Below are 16,086 nucleotides of genomic sequence, written 5' to 3' on the forward strand. Positions count from 1 at the left end.
TGGGTCTCCTCCTGTAGGGCCCTTCACTTTCTTTGCAGGCACTGCAGGGCCCTGTGGAAACTGGGGCGGGCACACCTGATGCAAGCTGCTAGCTGGGCTGCTGCTTTGGCCGAGAGTAAGAACCGGTCTTTTCCTCTGACCCAGAGGCATGGGTGTTTCCTATAAATGTGTACTGTGGGGATGGATCTTGCCGAGCTAACTTGTTAGCTCAAAGGCAGGAAAAAAATCTCAGACCTCCAGGTTTTCTGACTCATGAGGGCTCTGTTACATTGTCCAAACTACTGATACAGGCTATAAAACTACGTCAGGTAAATTTATAAGATGAAGTATACATTAGATAATAAAAGTTTATAATGATAAATCTCCTGATTCTGAAAGCATATTTTGGTTTTCAATAGACTGTCTTGATATGTGGAAAATATATACTAAAATATTAAGGGGAAAATAACTTACTTTCCAGTGGCTCAGATGAAATATTAGAAAGAGAAAGAGGATTCTAAATAAAATGAGGCAGATCTGTTTACCACTGGTAAAACCAAATGAAGGATATAATGGAGTTCCCAGAAGCCTACCAAAGCCCAGAACTCAGTTTACAGATGTCTTGCAGCAAGAGAAATTCCACCTTGATGGAATTCAGTAGAGCCTCAAAACAGGGGATAAGGTATGTAATCATGCAGGTCTTAGAAGATGGGGGACCGGTTGGAATAAGGACTAGCTAAGGACAAAATGCCTTAGGACCTGTGGGCACAGGAAGAAAATATTCCTAATATGGGATTTGATGAGCAAGCTGTTAGTCTTAACAAGTAGTCTATTTCCTTGGTTCATGTTCTGATCTCCCTGGAGGAGCTATTTCCTGGAAAAGTAGCTAAAACATTTTCACTTGACCCCAATGGTAACACTGGGACAGAGAATCATGTTTTTTGAGTTCTCATCTTGCAACTTGCCTGTATATCCTGATAATTGCAAATGTTATCCCAAAATAAAGACTGGATAACTAAACATAAATAAGTAAAATAAAGGACTCCATGAGTTTAGCCATCATAACTTCACGCTCATGCAATGCCGTAGTAGCATAAGGTCTTATCTAGATTTTCCTTTTTGGTCAAGTCATGTTCATCACCAAAGCACTCAGTGATCCCTGTGTCCCTGTGAATAGATTTTTGTTTCATACAGAAGTCAAAAGCCAGTATGAGGTGATAAAAAAATATATTGAAAAAGCATATGTGATTTCATGAAATAAAAATACATGTTAGAAATAAATAATGTAGAAGGTAAAACAAAGCCTAGTTTTTAACAAGTGTTTGTTACTAATTGTGCTTTATTTATTGGACCAGAATGTTGACACCCACTGTTGGATCATATAATGCTGTGAGAAACTTGCCAAAAATTTTAGCAACTATAAATCCTTATAGTGTTTTTCAATTCTCATAATATTTTTTAATTTATGGATTTTGGATTTGTCAGTGTGAAGATATCCAAATATATAAAAATGCACAAAACTCAAGGAAATCAAAGCTAGCATTTTAAGTTTTCTAGTGTATTTTACTTTTTTGCCATGTTTCCATAAATGAACTCCAAAAATGAAAGACCAGCTCTGTCAGTTTCACCCATCCCCAATATACTACTTCACAATTTACATTTGCTTATGTGTTTATATGTAAAATGGATCTATCACCACAACACATAACTATATATTTCATATTGTATAAAATGCGATATTTAGAGATGTGGACTCAAACTACCAGTGTCTTCAAACTAAGAGGCAAAGCAAAGACAAATTCTTATCCCATTGTAAATGTTCATGTGTATTTTTTTCTCTAAGCAGCCATATGCGTATTTGAGAGGCAAATTTCTCAGCCCTATTTTTTATGTCACCTTCTGCTCTTTAACATGTTCATGTCTGCAGAAGTCTAAGTACCAATTCTCAGCTACTTAAATATTGTCTAATGTTACAGGGAAAACAAGCAAAAGTGTTGTATAAAAGAGGCATAATCAAGCTTTCTTTATGTATGGGCATGGATTGTGGGGCCTCATTTGCATCCTTCAAAACTGCATTTGCACATTTTCCTGTGACATGAAGCTGTGGTGACATATTGGCTTCACACTTCTTATAGCATGATCACAGAAATAGATCCATGAATAATTGAGGATACTGAGCTGGTCAAAACCATAGGAATATAATTTAATGTAGTCATAAGTAATTTAACTTCACTTGTAAATTTCTGGTGTACTGGAAATATTTTATATTTAAAATTCGTAAAATAACTATCAAATCAAAGATTGTTGCCATCAGCACTAATTAACTGTATTTGCACATTACCTATGGCTTTTGGGTCAGGTTCCTTTCTGAGAATCAGGATTCATGGTGATAATTTTCATATCAGATCTTTTTTTTTAAAGTCGGCTGTGGTATAGTTTATTTTAACTAATACACATCTGACTGGAGAGGCAAATTTGAGGTTCTTCACATACTATGTCAATTAAGATATGTTATTTAAGTCTATGATGTTTCTTTTATTCCTCCTTGAAATGAGGTCACATGTTAGCAACATCTTGGAATTACTGGGTTGGAATCTACATTGTGCCACATACCACCTCTAGGACTTGGCCAAATGTAACCACCTGTGCCTCGGTTTCCTCATCTGGAGATAATACCTACCTCCAGGGTTTTTATGATCATTAAATGAGTTCATTTATAGTAAAACGTTAAAAATAGTGCCTTGTCTACAATTAAAACTGAATAATTACCAGCAAGTAATACTCCAGCATAGATTAAAGACAATAATGTTGCATAGAATTGCTCAGAAGGTGAAACAGGTGCCCTAATACATTGCTAGTAGAACTTTGACTTGATATATCCCCTCTAAATACAGCTCATTCTAAAATGCTTCTAGCCTTTACATTAGCTATTCTGCTTGAAGGAATTTAAAACTATTCACACAAGTATGCAGAGATAAATGCCTCAAGTTGCATTTCTGATAAAAGAGAAATGTCTGAAAATATCTAAATTTCTTCCCCAAAAGACAGAAAATTGCTTTAATGTGTTGGCAATACTATGGTCAGATAACTTCAGTTGATGAAAATAATGATAAGGAAAAAGTCCACATATATTTTGATTAAGGAACTACAGAACAATATGATCCCATTTAGTAGAACTCTGTGTAAATACATAAACTGAAAGAACACTTATCAGAGTGTGGTAAGGAAAGGAAATTGAAGAACACTGTTCAGTGATGTTAACAACAACAGTAGCCTCCCGTACATGTACAGTCTATATAGAAAAATATCTAGTGTAGCAGCATGCCATAGTCCCAACAGTTAACTATAGGTATCTTTGGTATGTGAGATGCAGGAAGCTTTAGTTTTCTATTTTTTACATGCCTGAATTGTTTGTGCTTTTCATAACAAACATGCTATTGTTGTATTAAGAATAAAACTTGACATTAAATAATATTACAGAGAAACTTTGATAATTAATATACAAAATAACAGGTTTGAAACTTAAGAAAATCACTGTGCTAGTCTAATGAGAAAATAAAGTGTTCATTTTTATTTTACTTTTACCTAAATCATCAGTTATAGTCAATGTGGCCTTATCCACTGCTTCCAAAATTCCTCCACTATTTCCAGAACTGTGGTTTTGTTTATGATAGTATTCCCATCTGCTCTTTTTTCTTTGTTGAAATTCTGTCTAATTTTTGCACCACACATGCTACATCAAGCTTCACTGACCTGTTTAAGACACAACTTCCTTTGGAATTTCTTACTTTACCATTCAATTTTACTTTCATATCTCTTAAATCACCATATTTAATTGCCATTTCTGTTTATGATTGTATAATGATTGACATGTATACATCTCCTTGTCCCAACTTGACGATTACCTCCTTGTCGTGGGTTTCAATTAGTTTTTATTTGCCTCCCCACAAGATCACCCACAGTAACTGTGGGTCCACAGAATGGACAATGGGAGTTTCTTATTAGTTGATTGATTGACAAAGTAATTATAATTTGGATAGGATAATGGCCATTTTTAGCCAATATTATATATTCAGAAAATAATTCCCAATCTCAAAGCTATGAAACAATACATATTCAAAATGATTATTGCCTGAAGAAGAGAATAATGAGACCCGAATCTACAGGGAAAAACACTTAAAAGCATTTTTACAAAGTGCTTCTAGCAAAACAGACTTATCTGTGCTGCTGAGAAGTCCCTAATGCCCAGGAGATCAGGGGAAGGAAGAGTCACAGAGCATCCTTCAAGGCTTGGCATTGCCTTGAGCAAGTCACTGCAAGTTACACCAGCTACTATCACTGCCTATAGGAAAGGTCAAATTTTGCTTTTGTTCAGAAAAAAATGTTTTTAAAATTTTAATACAAGCAATTTTTCCTTTGGGGAAAGAGCAGTTAAGGAAATAAATTGCATGTAATTGCTTACTATATGAGCTAACTCTCATAACCATACCAAGAACGTGAAAAGCAAGACGTAGACCCTCCTAGTTTGTCAGGGTCTCGGTGACAAACACGACACACTGGTTGGATTAAACCACATGCAGTTCTGGAGGCCAAGATCAAGGTGTTGGCCAGCCCATGCTTTCTCCATGCATTCTAGTGAGAGCAACCCCCGTCACATGGTCACTCTGTCACAGGGTCATCTCTCTCTCTCTGGATCTTCCTTCTGGCTTCTACTTTAAGGCCCACTTCCCTTTGCTAGTGAGGATCTCAGCCATCTCGGAGTCAGGTCCCCCTCCTTCGAGTTGGCCTCACCTTACTGGATGAGAGCACCTTCAAAGGTCCTGTTTACAAATGGCTTCTCACCCACAGGGCCAGGGCTTGGGACCCGCACGTGCCTTTTGTGGGGGACATGCTTCAGTCCCCATGCTGAAGGGTTCTGAAATGACTGACGCAAGATGAAAAATATCAACTACTTCGTAGAAAACACTCATAAAACCAGTTTATGGTTTCATCAGATGATGAAAACTGATGATGAAACTCCATGTCTCTCATAGATTCACGAAGTTCAAAGATGAGGAAACAAGAAAACATTTAAACATTTTCACTGACTCTCATTTTAGAGATGAGAAAAACTGAGGAGCAGAAAAGTTAATGGACACAGAAAGTTAGTAGTAGGAACGCAGGATTCCCTATCCCCTACTCCTTGTTGTCTTGAAGCAATCTCTAATAACGGAAAACTATTGAACGTGCCCAAAATATCTCAAGGAAAAGCTGTGATTAAAATTAAGCTAAATTTATTGGAACTTCCTGCAGTAAAGGATGCACCATCTTGACAGTGTTTGGATGGAAGAAGTAGGATATTTATAGGGCTTTGCACTCAGGGCTCAAGTGGGTTAAGGCAAGTGTTTCCTATTGGGAAACTTGTTTGACTTATGAAAAGATTGTGATATAATAGTTTAGGATTGGTGGACACAATAAAGCAATCATTTTGAAATGAGTCTTGGTAAGCAAGCTGTGGTTGACAAGTGAGCTGTTTGTCCAAGTCAGCAGAACACAAAATTCAATAAATCTATCTGTGTGAATTTCCTGAAGAAAATGGTAAAGTTTTTTATTGATTTACATCTTTCTCATGCAGAAGTTTCTGAGAACACACAACTAAGTCACATTGACATAGGTAGTCTACCTTCCATATCACTGAAGAGTCATGAATACACATCAAGAAGTTTCTAGTGATTGCTAATTCAATCAATAGAAATGTCAGATTTTCTTATTCATTTTGTTAGATAATCCTATATCAGAACAGTTAAAGCATTTAATCAGACAATTAGCTGAGAATAAAATTTCAAACTCTGAAGATTACACATGTGAACACTGAAGCACGGTCAAGTATTAAGGTAAGAGTTTGTAGTCATCTTCTATGTCAGGAGCCAAGATTTCCCAAATTAAACCAAAAGATAAAATTCCATTCCCAATCCAAAGAGCTAACAGAGTCCTCTAAGTGTTTAGTAGCCAGTTACCAATTTCATGACTTTTTTTCTGTGATGAATCAGCATTTCTGTGATGGGGCAGCTTGCGTCATAAGGAGCCCTTTGGGATGTCATGAAGCACACTGAAGGCAGGCATCAAGTCACCAAGGTAACATGGTTCAGCCCAGTTTGCTGGTGATAAACGAGATCCACACAGTTATTTGGATGCTATGCAATGACCTGTTTTTTGGAAAATACCCCTATGGATTTGCTAAATTTTATTCTATAATTTCAGTGGTTGTCAGAAGTCACTAGGTAATATCAGGGGCAAATAAAATTGGAGACATTATCAAAAGGCTAAAGTGTTAGATCAGACAGTGGATAAGGTTAATCTACGTAGAAAGTCTGATTTCTAAAGTCTGTAAAGATTGGGTAAGTTTCAAATACACATCATATTTACCTTGTTCCCTTTCTTACCCTTACCTTCTTGAAAGTTCTTACAGACTAGACTCTACAAATGGTCTCTAGATGTTGCTTTCATGTCTTAGGTTCATCTTCTCGATCAAATCCACTTGAGTAGAAACTCAAGTCTCCTTCCAAGACTGTCAGCCTCAGAATGGTGCCTTAGAATCCTGAATTGCAAATGTCCTGATAGAATGACAGTCCAAATAGCAGCAGGTGAAACCCGCAGGGTCTTCTCACAAGGGCAAGCATATTGCAAAAGTCCCTTGAAAAGTCCTTGCCCTACTTTTCTCTGAAGTAAGGTGGTATCTAAAACCTTGGGAGGAATGCTCATGCGCAGGATTAGGTGTGCCACTCTGTAGGGTGAGTCCATACACAGTGTACCCGTGTGAGTGCACCACATACCCTGTGAGGCCATGAGCGCCTGAGGCCCGGGAGTGCCAGGCATGTTTTTAGTTTGACTTTAGAACTCCACACCCCTCTCTCTACTTCCTCTGAGGACTGAGGGTAACAAAGACAAACCTTGACTATGTGGCAAGGTTTTGAAAATTTCTCTAATAAAGGTAACTATAAAATTAGTGTCTCTGTCACTAAGGAGATAGATGGGAGTCCCAGTTTGGAAACCAAAATCAAGTTAAGTTTTTTGCTGTTGTCACAGACATAGCTCTCAGCAAGAAGAAGCACCAGTTCGTCTGGGAATAAGCAAAGGGTCACTAGAACATATTCATATTCTAGCAGTTCTTATGTGAAATTGATTCAGAAGGGTTCTGTGGAGCCTGAGGCTTGGAATGTGATTAAGTCCCATCCTTAGGGTTTCCTTAGGATTATGCTAGTGATATATGAGACATGCAATGGAGATGATTTAGAAATCTTTGTAAAGATTCCATCCACCATGAGACTTGAGCACAGGAGCCAGTTTGTCTACTGTGACCACTAATTTGATGTAACCTCTTTACCAGGTTCAATTTGAGGGCCTCTATAGCCACCAAGGTGTCCTCCCGAAGGTACCAGAAATTATTCTAATTCAACTTACAACCAGACTCTTCCAATAATCTTTTCAGACTCCGGAGCCAATTCCTGGCATTCCATAATAGCCTCTTTGCCTCTTTCTAGCCAGACTCGATTTCTCAGCTTATATGGGAGCCAGCACCTTAGTAAGGGCTGCCTACCTGATGTAATGAGCAGTTTAGACATTTCCATTAACTTTGACATTATGCTTCTTTATGTGAGGAAGAGTAGCAGGATTTCAGGAAAGACAGTGAAGGATCAAAACATGTAAGAGAAAAAGTAATGCAATTTCAAAGGAAGCAAGCTTGTTGACTAAGAAATGTGTATTTTCACCAAATAGTAAAGTTTTTACAGCATAAGGAACCATCGGTGTAAACCCAATCTGTAGTCAGTCTGCTATTTTGTTTGTTGCTGCTGTGTTTCTCCTGCAACTGTTCTAGGGAAGGGTTATATTAAGTGATGAGTCGAGTCACTTCCACAATAAGTCAAAATATCAAGGGCTTGCACATATCGTCTGTGTACAAATAAGTAGAAAGTTTTGTGGCAATTAGGAATGCCTGGCAGAAGGCGCCGTTGAAGGGCTAAAGTCAAATCCCAGCATTCCTGTTCACTTTTCAGTTCCCGGGAAGAGGATTAGTCACCATAATTTAGGATGGCCTTCGTACAGTGGTGTGGCAATTTCATAAAAGTTAGAAAATCCGTTGTCTACAGTAGCCAGTGAGACACAAAAATGTTTCTTCATTCTTTCTTAGTCAATAATGAGGGAGATTTTGAATGGCTTGTAATCTCTCAGAAGTAAAGGATTTCTTTGTATAAATTGCGTCTCAATGTGCTTTGTTCTGTCTAAACTGTAACTCTTCATTGAAAATTTTAGGTCCTTTCTAAGGTACACCATTAAAGAGGTGTATAGTTTCAGACTTGGAACTCTTCTCACTTTTATAACATAGTCAAAGGTCACTCCCCTATCAGATAAGAGTACATTCACAGAATTCACAGAGAAATTTAAATCTGTGTATTCCTGGCTGTGGACACAAAGAGTGGAAAGGTGCTTCAATAAACCTATGGAATATAAATATTAAAGTATACTGTTGATTGTCCTAGTAAAATACAACAAGATTCGATTGAAAGTCTCACTGAAGAAAGCAGGACACAGATCTATAATGCTAGAATATGTTTTCTAGGGTGGTACTGAAGAGAAAATAGTAGATGTTAATTTTATTGTCTATGGCTCTAAAGTCCTAAACAACTCAGTATCCTTGTTTATTGGCTCTTTTACAAGGAGAATGGGAGTTCACAGTAGATGGTGCAAGGTATGATCAATACTGTTTCTATTAGGTTTTAAAATATTGCTTTTAGCCCTTCTTTAGCTTCCAGTTTGAAAAGATATTGTGCATGTGTTAGTCGCGTTTTATGGGTCAATTGGAACCTTATTGTATTCAGACCCAATAGCTACCAATCTCAAGTGAAATTTTATCCACAAAGAATCTGTCATTTCATGGTGATCTTGAATTAGGGCTTGATTTGGACAAAAAGGTACAAATAAGTCAAAGTCCAAATTAGTTATGCTCTAATGATGAAATAAGGGACTTGCCAGGATCTCAAGAGAAAGGTCTTGGGAAAATCTTTAGTCAATTCCATCTATCTAGTAGAGTCCTACCTATTAATTTAGCAGCTGTGGCATCATAAAGGAGAAAACTATGCACTTAGGTAAGGATCAAAAGGTGACAATTATGCCCTGAGATTGAGGGTAGCCTGTGGGTTAGCAGCAATGTCCATCACCTGTGAATTGATAACCTTTAGGGTGTGGTTGTGAGGTGTCTATGGAGTTGTGATGGGCAGATCTACAGCCTTGTCCTGTAACATTCAGAGTACATTTTCCTTGCATGTCTAATCATAAAATATCAAAGTAAACCATCGCTTTCTCCTTGAAGGAGCTTCGTTGTCACCCATTCGATCTTTTTTCCCTTCAGTTTCTTAGCTAGCACAGAAAAATGACTTTCCAGTGGTTGTTCTGTTTACGGAAACGATATGTGTCCTCATTAGGAGAATTTCCTTCTCTGATGCTTGAGGACTGAAGTGGGAACATCTAGTTGACAGACATCAATTTATCCTGAGCTTCATTCTGCTTACCAGGCTTTTGTCACAAGACTCTTATTAAATGGTCAGGAAGAAGTTGGGGACCTGGCAGGTGAGCTATTTCCCCCTCCTGACCCCTGTTTTATTTCAAGTCCCACTCCATTATCACATCTGTGTCAGGATAAATTCCTGAATATTGCCTAAACCATCCTGAAGATGGTTGAACATTAAGAGGCAGTTGATCTTGGGGTTTCTCACTGAGCAGAAAGGTAGGAAAGTGGATCCGAAAGAAGAAAGCGAGAAGGTCACAAGAATAGTAGAAGAGAAGCCATTAGGTGCATCTAGAAGAGAGAGAGTTTTAAGCCTTGCATAGACTACTCACCCTGGCCAAGAATCTTAAGGAAGCAATCTTGAAATCTGCATTTATTTTGGTAACTTCCTCTTATCAATCAAAAATTCAAATCTTTATAGTAGTGAATTTTTTTCTCTTTCTATTCTAAGAAATCTCTCAAGTTAACAATATCCGTCAAAAGTTCCTCGTGAATGTGATTGTGTGATAAAAAGGAGTGAGCTTTTGATCCATGCATCCACTTGAGAAATCGTTAAGTCTGTTTTCCTAGTGAAGGAAGCTAGACTCACAGACTACATGCATATCAAATGATTTCATTGATACGACATTCTGGAAAAGGTATAACTATAGGGATGGAAAAAAAAAAGAGGTGGCGGCTGACTATAAATGAAAGCCGCAGAATGTTTAGGGGGAGGGGCTGTTCTGTATGGAACTGGGAGTGTGGTTACGTGACTGAACTTTCTAAAAAACCATAAAATCAATCTCAGAGCATACTTTAATGTATGCTATCTAAAATTATTAATTAACAAATTTACCAATTCAATAAAACCAAACAAACAAACAAAAAATCCCAGAGTATTAGGAAATCCCAGAATGGAAGGCAGATTGTGACTAATGAACATAAATCTATTGCAGATTTTGATGTAACTTTGGAAAGATTTAAAAACTTTAAGGCAAAAGACAAAAAGAATGCTACATAAATACTGTACCCTCACTGGTAGATTTGTTTCTCATGTGGTACAGGTTAAAATTTCTGAATTGGCACTACATGTTTACTGTGGGTGAAGAAATGATAAATAAGTCAGTCCTTCAAATTTTGGTCATTTTAGTGTCTGTATGATGGTATTTCATTGTAGGTTTAATTTACACTTCCATATGACTAATGGTACTGAGCAAAATTGAATGTACTTATTTACCGTTCATCTTTAGTGAAGTATCCATTCCAATTTTTTTTGTTTGAATTCTTATTACTAAGTTATAGAATTCTCTCTTTATTTTGAATGTATTATGGAATAAATTTTTCACAAATATCATCTCCCAGTCTGTGGCTAGTCTTATTTTCCTAATAGCATATTTTGAATAATAAAAGTTCTTAAAGCTGAGAAAATCAGATTATGCAGTTGGTTTTGTTTGTTCTCCTTGTGTTTCCTTTAATGAAAGATTGAGTAATCAGGATAACGAAGACTTTCTCAATTGTTTCATAGTTTTATCATATTGAATTTTGTATATAGTCCTATGACACATTTTAAATTAAATTTTATATGTTGTGAGGTAAGGGTGAAAATTATTAATTCTTTGCATATGGATGCTTCATTTTTACAGAATCATCTTTTAAAAAGATTGCCCTTTTCCAATGGATTGCCTTGGTATATTGATTAATAATCAGTGACTATTTATATTTTCTTTATTTGGACATTTTATTGGGTTCCATAAATATATTAATATATGTTTATATTCATGACATTGTTAAACTGCATTGATTACTATAACTTTATAGTAAGTCTTGAAAACAAGTAGCATAAGCCCTGTAGCTTTGTTTTCCTTTCTCAAAATTATTTTGTCTCTTCTAGGTCATTTGCACTTCTAGACAAATTTTAGAAACAACTTGGCAATTTCTACTAATGACTGTTAGGATTTTGATTGGAATTCTGTTAAACCTATAGACTAATTTGAGGCATATTAACATTTTAAAAGTATTGACTTTTCCAATCTAGGAGCCTGGTATATCATTTCTTTTATTTAGACCTTTGATTTCTCTCAGCTATGATTTCTTTAAAAATTATTGAAATATATCACTCATGCATAAACACACATAACCAATAAATGTATACTAATAGTTGTGAACCTTTAAAACAAACATACATAACATCTCATGCAGGACTCTCATACCTTACCTCACCTTACCACCAATACCTTGCATTGTTGTGAGTAATTTTTAACTAATGATTAAAGAGCACTGTCAAAATATTACTACTAACCAAAGTATCTTACATTTGGTATGTTTTTCCCTCAACCCAGCCTATTATTGTTATCAATATTATTACTATATCATTTATATATGAACATAAATAAACAATAAGTGTATAGAAAAGTGGTAAACTTACAAAGCAAAAAAACGTAACATCATACTGCAGTCCCATACATCAGCCCACAATCAATAACTTATATTGTTATAACACATTTGTTACAAATTATGAAAGAATGTTGTCAGAATCTTACTACTAACTATACTTTATCTTACATCTGGTGTATTTTTCTCCCAACCCACACTGTTATTATTTTTAAAATATATTTTTATGACAGATGTTGTAAACTTACAAAACAATCACACATATGTGCAGAATTCCCATATAACAACCCTCTATCAACACACCACACCACGGTAGAACATTTGTTACAGATTATGAGGTGATATCATCAGACTATTACCAGGTCCATAGCATACATTTTGCACACTTTTTCCATACTCCCCCATTGTCCACACTTTACATCTTTGGAATAGATGCATGAATATTACATTATTAATATTAACCACAGTCCATAGTTCACTCCAGTTTTATTTTTCTCCTGCTATTTCACATTCTCACATCCTGCAATAGTGATGACGTACATCTGCTCTAGCTCACAGAACAACACCTTGCATCTGTCCCATCAACCAGAATTCTCATCCACCTCTTGGTTTACTGTGCTATTCATTTCCTAGATTATTTTCTAACATTCTGTTAATTGGTATTTACATACATAGATTACACGTTTCACTACCATTACCATTTATAAACCAGCTGTTACTTGCTATAATTTGTTACCATCAACTCTGTACATTTTCATACTTTTGCAGTAAAGTTAATTAAAATTTCTACATATATTAAGCATCTGTAATCCATCTCAGTCCTCTTATCTCCTTTAAGAATCCACCACCTACCACCAGGTCTTGAAGATATTTTCCTACATTTTCTACTAGAAACTTTATGGTTCCTGCTTTTATTTTTGGATTTTTTATCTATTTTGAGTTAATTTTTGTATAAGGTATCAGATAGGGGTCCCTTTCCCTTTTTTGGCTGTGGATATTGAGTTCACTCAACACCATTTGTGGAATGGACTTTTCGGCCCAAGATGGGTGGATTTGACAAGCCTGTCAAAAATCACTTGACTGTGGTTCTGTTTCTGAACCATTAATTCGGTTCCACTGATCTGTATGTCTGTCTTTATGCCAGTACCATGACGTTTTTACCACTGTAGCTAGGTAGCATCATTTCAAATCCATAAATGAGAGTCCTCCAGCTTTGCTTTTCCTTTTAAAAATGTTTCCAGCTATTCAGGATGGCTTACTCTTCCAAATAAATTTGATGATCATGTTTTTCATTTATTTAAAAAATGCTGATGGAATTTGTTTTGGGTTGCATTGAATCTGTATATCAATTTCAGTAGAATTGACATCTTAATGATATTTAGTCTTCCAATCTGTGAGCATGGAATGTTCTTCCAATTATTTAGGTCTTTTTAGAATTTCTTTCTTAAATGAGTTGTAGCTTTCTGTATACAAGTGTTTTACATTGTTTGTTAAATTTATTCCAAAATATTTGAGAGTTATTTGTCATACTTTTTTCACTGCTCTTTTGACACTTTTAATTACTTTTACTGATATAATCTTTATTTCTACATCTCTTCCAAACCTTTCTATCCTGTCTCTTCTTTTCAGACTGTAGCATACCCTTTAATATTTCCAGCAAAGTTGGTCTCTTGGTTACAAATTCTCTTACTCTTATTTTCTGTTTATCTGTAAATATTCTAAACTCATCCTCGTTTTTGAAAGACAATCTTGCTGGATATAAGATTCTTGACTGGAAGTTTTTCTCTTGTGGTGTCTTAAATCTATCACTTAAATAAATCAGCACTTAATCTTATTGGGTATGCCTCATATGTTACGCATTGCTTTTCTCTTGCTGCTCTCAGAATTCTCTCTTTCTCTTTGGCATTTGACATTATGAGTAGTATATGTCTTGGAGTTGGTCTATTTGAATTTATTCAGATGGCAATATGTTGTGCTTCTTGGACATGGATATCTATGCCCTTCAATAGGGTAGAGAAATTTTCTACCACTATTTCTTCAAATATTCTTTCTGCCCCTTTCCTTTCCCTTCTCCTTCTGGGACACCCATGACATGAATGTTTACAGGTCTCTTGCTGTCATTTAATTCCCTGAGAACTTGTACAATTTTTCCAATTTTTATTTCATCTATTCTTTTTTTTTTTCCTCTCGGTTATTTTTTTTATTAAAGTTAATAGATCACAAGGAATGTTACATTAAAAAAACATTTAAAAAGCAAAAAAACATAAGAGGTTCCCATATAACCCACTCCCTACCCCCCACCTCATCATTTTTGTAAATTGTATTTTTTTGAAGATATATACATCAGGAAAAAAAGTTACATTAAAAAATATGAGGTTCCCATATACCCTAACCCCTCCACCCCTCTCCTCCCACACCAACAACCTCCCCCATCATTGTGGCACACTCATCACACCCGATGAACACATTTTGGGGCACTGCGGCACTACTTAGATAATAGTTTACCCTGTAGTTCACAGTCTCCCCCAGTACATTCAGTGGGTTATGGCAGGATATATAAAGTCCAGCATCTGACTCTGAAATGTCATTTAGAACAGCTCAGTATTCCAAAAATGTCCCCACATCACATCTCTACTTCCCTCTCCCTGCCCTCAGTGAATATTGTGGCCACTTTCTCCACCTGGATGCTAAAATTTCTTCTAATACTGGTCACAATAGTTTTATAGTAGAATATCAGTAAGTCCACTCTAGTCCATATTTTATTCCTTCATTCTACGGACCCTAGTATGGTGATGCTCTTTCCACCTCTAGATCAAAAGGGGGCTTAGATTCCACACGGATGATGGATGTAACTCCTCTGCTTGCAGTTGTAGGCACTCTTGATTCCTTGGTGTTGTAGTTAACCATCTTCACCTCCCTGTTAGCTGACCTGGGTAAGACCAACGAACCAGAGAGCAGGAGTCGCCACTCTGCTGAGGCTCAGGGCCCAGCTGACACATGGGCAGTCAAGAGATTCAAGTCTCCTGAGTATGGACCATCCCTAGCACCAACCACAGGTTCAGTAAAAGTGAAAGAAGAGGCATATATAGAAATGTCACATCTGAGTCCAGCTCCATCACACTTATGAGCACAAATTCTTTTATGTTCACTTTCAGAGGATACTACTTCAAGCTCGAAAATCCTTTCTTCTGCCTCCTCAGATCTGCTGTTATATGATTCCAGTGTATTTTTTTTAATTTCATTTGTTGCACCTTTCTACCCTATAAGATCTGCTATTTTTCTATGTATGCTTTCAAATTCTTCTTTGTGCTTATCCAATATCTTCTTAATATCCTTAATCTCTTTAGCCATCTCATTGAATTTAGTAAGGAGATTTGCTTGAACATCTGATTAGTTGTCTCAACTCCTTTATGTCATCTGGAAGGATATCTTATTCCTTTAACTGGGCTATATCTTCCTGTTCCTTGGTGTGGATTATAATTTTTTGTTGGTGTCTTGGCATCTGGCTTACTAGATGCACTAATTCTGGGTGCAGTTTCTCTCTTTAATTTAGGGTTTTCTTGCCCTTTTTATCTTGCTGGTTGTGTAGTAGGAGCCAAGGATGTAGTTGGTGCTATAAACTGTGGAGGCTCAAGCTGCCCTCATTGCCCCAGGGACTGATGAAACTTCTCCCAACTTTCTCCTTTGCCATATGTAGAGAGAGAGCCAAACACAGCCTTTTGTAATAATCCAAGTCCTGCAGGCCTAGATTGTAGTTGCCTGGAGAGATTAATGAAGCTTCATGCCCGTTCTCCCCTACCTGGGGTGGGATTGGAGCTAAAGTTGGGGGCAGCAATCTATGCTGTGCAGGTACAAAATGATTGCAGTTGCCCCAGCAGATTTCTGACTATTCAGTCTGTGCCAGCCATGTTCTTGCAGTCACCCAGAGAGGCAGGTGCAGGGCCTGCCAGCTTCTTTCATGCTAGAGGCGGGACAGAAGCCTAGGCTCAGGCTGTAGGCTGATCTGGGTGAAAGAAATGGGTCTCTACCATCACTGTAATGTTCAGTCAACTTGGCTTCCCTCATGCTGGGGGCAGATTCAAAACGGGGGATCCCAGCCTCTTTCCAACTTGGACAGGATCAAACTTTAGCTCTTTGTAGGGTTATACTTTAGCCCACTGAATTTATTCCTCAGGAGCTGAAGTTGGTGCCCAATT

Source organism: Dasypus novemcinctus, chromosome 27 (assembly GCF_030445035.2).
Source record: "Dasypus novemcinctus isolate mDasNov1 chromosome 27, mDasNov1.1.hap2, whole genome shotgun sequence".
NCBI classification, from domain to species: domain Eukaryota; kingdom Metazoa; phylum Chordata; class Mammalia; order Cingulata; family Dasypodidae; genus Dasypus; species Dasypus novemcinctus.